The 4,178-nt window shown below is 40.7% G+C and overlaps 1 non-coding gene across 1 annotated transcript; it reads left to right on the top strand.

Moving 5' to 3' along the window:
- The first annotated feature begins 426 nt into the window (after positions 1–426).
- LOC123792014 (U6 spliceosomal RNA) lies at positions 427–531 on the top strand. Its single transcript, XR_006779605.2, has one exon. It is a non-coding gene; the product is annotated as a U6 spliceosomal RNA (small nuclear RNA).
- The last annotated feature ends 3,647 nt before the right edge of the window (positions 532–4,178 follow it).

Here is a 4,178-nt window from a genome sequence, read left to right as displayed (position 1 = left end):
GGTAGGTAGATAGATAGATAGATAGATAGATAGATAGATAGATAGATAGAGTGAATGACTGAATGAAGGTGTTTTCCAGCTCGGTCTCTGAAGTTCTCTCTAAGATCAATACCACCCAGTATCACAAGTCTGGCCTGAAACCCTGATGCCCCAATCTTGATCGCTACATTCTTCACTACAAGGAACCAGGACTGCTCGGAGAAATGGTTGACCCATGTTTGGAGTAGGAAGGGTACCAGGTTGGCCTGGGACTGTTATGTGCCCAGAGGCAAAAAAGCTTTCAGATATCAATGGGATGGCATCTAAGGGACGTCAGACTCAGCCTACATGGTAATTAGCAGTGAGAAGATTCACTTGGGATATCTATCTGGTCAAATGTTCTGCTCTTAAATGACCTCAATTTACCTTTAAGAATTGGATTATTAAGTGCTCCTTTTGGCAGCACATATATTAAGAATTGAAATAATACAGAGATTAGCTTGGTCCCTGCCCAAGGATGACACGAAAATTTGTAAAGCTGTTCATATTTTTATAGAATGGATTGGTGGTTCCCAGAGGTGGGGGCATGGCAGCAGGCAAAATGTGTGAAGGTACACACAAAATGTGTACCAAAAGGTACAAATATCCAGTTATAAATAAGTCATGGGGATGAAATGTACAGCCTGTCAACTCTACTTAATAATACTATGTTGCATTTTGAAAGTTACTGAGTAAATTCAAATGTTTTCATCACACAAAAGAAGCATTCTGTAAGTTTGTATGGTGATGTTAATTGTGATCATTTCACAGTATATACAAATATCATATTAAAATACCTCTTTTTAAGGAGTAAATACTTAATCCTTAAAGGTTAAGAATAAAGACCACAATATTTATGTTCTTGTGTTAAGAAAGGATCTGTGCATACAGGATAATGTTTGATACTTGAGAAATTCAGTCTCAGGGACAACCTTGCAACTATTTAAAATGTGTAATCAAGAAATTGATTTAGACAATTTTTAAGATAAAATCTTCCTAATTTTTTTCGTGGCTTTGGAACATCGGAGAAAATTCTAGAATCACCTTGGTATCATTTGTACGTTTTATTTATTAGACTTACAAGAATTATTTAGCATTTGGGGAATTTTTATGAAGTCAGACAGTTGAAATATACAAAAAGGAAATAAAATACAATAAATTTATAAATGCAGTATTAAAATGCTGTGAAACTGGAGCACCTAGGTGGCTCAGTCGATTAAGCAACTGCCTTTGGCTAAGGTCATGATCCTTGGGTCCTGTCCTGGAATCGAGCCTCCCCCACGTTGAGACCCCCCCTTCGCATGGGGATCCCCACTTAGCTGGGAGTCTCCTTCTTCAGCTCCCTCTGCCCCTACTCCCTCATGCTCCGTCTTTCTGTCTCTCCCTCAAATAAATAAATAAAATCTTTTAAAAACAAAACAAAAAATAAAATGCTGTGGAACTATTTAAGTAACTTAGTAAAATCAAAGGACCTTTAAAAGGAATTGCTCAAAGTTTTGGTGTATTTTTTAAAAGAAAAGCAAGCTGACTGTCAAAATCTAAGAAGTCTAAGAAATAAAAAGTGACTCTTGAATCATCTTTTCTGTAACCTGAAACACCCCCCAAACTCCTACTAATGGCGGAGAGCTAGGATACTTCCAGAAAATAAAGCCTCAAATCTAAGGATTGCCTTTGAACTACAAACAGCGGCAAACCTCCTTAATTGTAAAGTGCTTGAAGAAAAAAGAAATGCCTGCTTTCAGCCCCAGTCCTCCAGCCCAAAGAAAGTGGCGGGTGGGGTGGCACACAGAAAAGGCCAGTTCAAAGTATCAAGACCTTGTACACAAGGTGGAGACCTTTTGCCTCCCCACTTCGGGACAGTCAGGGCCAGGTACACACAGCTCAGCATTATTAAGCTCATGCAACCAGGACACTTGCAAATGGAGCCAAGTCAAGAATCCAAGCCCAAGCCAAGAATTCAAAGAAATGAGTTGACAGCTATCCACTGTACCCTCCAAGAAGTTGTGAGGGAAGATAGGGACTTTGGCCTAGGGGCTAGAAACACTTCACAACCAAAGCAGTGGAAACCGTGGTCAGATGAACTGCTACGGATGCCAGTTGGTCCAGCTGTGTCTGATTAACTGATGGGCTCAGCAGCCTGTAAATATCTACTTCTGTGGATAATTTACATAGGTAAAAGGGACATCAGGGAGGTTTGTGAGACGGCACCTGAGGTAGGAGTGGGAGCATGAAGGACTCAACCTGGGACCATCCTTTTTACATGATGCCCCACCCCAATCTGGCCAAATCTTGGCAAGAGAAGCTGCAGGCAAGCGGAAGGGAGTAGGACTGTGTTTATAAGGAATCCATGGGGCAGAGGGCTACCTGCAGCTGAGCTTTGGTGCCTCATGGCAAAGCTTGAGAACAAGAGGTCTTGGGGAAGGGAGCATGCCTTTTAGTTGGCGTGGAAGATGCACGACTCTGTGAAGACTGGATAATCAAGCATTGCTTTGGGTCCCTACAGGCTTCTAGGGGGTCAGAAACACTTCCATGTTGGTTGAATCTAGCTCACAAATTTGTTGCTGTTGCTGTTGTTGTCTGACCTGTAGATTTTTCTTTAATTGTGAATCTGAATACTCCTCAAGACAGATCCACGTCTCTCTTATCAACATTGTCAAGCTGTTCACTGGCAGGAGTGGCCAGTAAGAGGCTCTCCAACCCTTACTAGACATCAGGAGGGGCCTCATGAGAGAACTCATGTGTGTTAGGTAGGCAAGGGCAGATTCCAGTGAAATAGGAGTCCATCCTAGTTACATAATCCCATTTGTACCCACGGTGCAAGGAAGCTTGAATTATAATAATTCACATTAGTGTCATTCTAGTGCATGAAGTAATTTCGCCTCGTTATCTCATTTGATTCTCACAATCTTTGAATTGTTGTTTTCTTCAGCTGTAAGATAAGAAAACAGGAGGCTCTGAGAGGAAAGTTCAGCAACGTTCATTTATTTAACCTCATTCACTAAGTATTTATTGAGCACTTCCTATGTGCCAGTCACTATTCTGAATCAGCACTGTTCAACAGAACTTTCTGCAGCGGTAGAAATGTTCTGTATCTGCACTGTCCAATATGGTAGTCACTACTCACAGGTGGCTGCTGCCACTCGCCTGCTGTGGCTGAGGAAATCAATATTTATTTAATTTTAGTTTATTCTAACTTACATTAAATAGCCACATGTAGCTGGTGGTTACTGTATTAGCTCCGTTCTAGACACTGGAGACAATGGTGGACAAGATAGAACAAGACAGACCCCCCAAATTATCCAGAACTTCTTCTTTTACATAGCCAAACCCCACTTCCTTCTGAAGCCGTGCCTGCTTCACCCCGTAATGGATGACTGCTCCTTTCTCTGAGCTCCTGACCTACCTGTAAGAACTACGTGGTCCACTGAGTCATTCATTCACTCCGGTTTTTATCGTACAATCCACTGTGTTAAGAAACGCTTAATGTTTAGTCTTTTGCTAAATTGTAAACTTCTCAAGGTTAAGGACTATGCACCAGTTTTCCTTACAAGCACATCATAGGTGTTCTCTTTATGCTTCTGAAAGCTTTCTTCTGCTTATTTCCAAAACACATCATTCTCCCCGTTTTCTTTGTGTGTGTGTGTGTGATGTGATGCTATGCAGTATGGGATATGGATTCCAAGTTCAACGGAAAGTGTTAGATTGATTTTATCCCCTCCCCACCATAGAATGTAAAAACCAACCACTAAACCTCAAAGCAGAATATGGAATGGAAAGATGGGTTACAGAAAAAGAACAAAGAAAGTTGTATTCCAACAGAAGTTGAGAAAAAATACAATTCAAAATAATGAAAAATAAGGGCACCTGACTGGCTCAGTCAGTAGCGCATATGACTCTCAATCTTGAGGTTATAGGTTTGAGCCCCATGTTGGGTGTAGAGATTACTTAAAAATAAAATCTTTAAAAAAAATAATGAAACATTTGTCTTTCAAGTCCCTGCTTCAACATGGAGAATAAAACTGTTTTGGATAACAGTCTTTTAGGAGTGACGCAGCCACCAAAAGAGTGGTAGGCACACACACAAAAAATAGGTCATATTGGCAAAATATTATACCACGTTAGCATACCATGTCATCATAACAATGATTGGGAAAAAACTG

The sequence above is a fragment of the Ursus americanus genome, chromosome 10 (genome assembly GCF_024610735.1).
Source record: "Ursus americanus isolate L20-20 chromosome 10, mUrsAme1.1.p, whole genome shotgun sequence".
Lineage (NCBI taxonomy): Eukaryota > Metazoa > Chordata > Mammalia > Carnivora > Ursidae > Ursus > Ursus americanus.
This window is presented reverse-complemented; position numbering and strand designations above follow the sequence as displayed.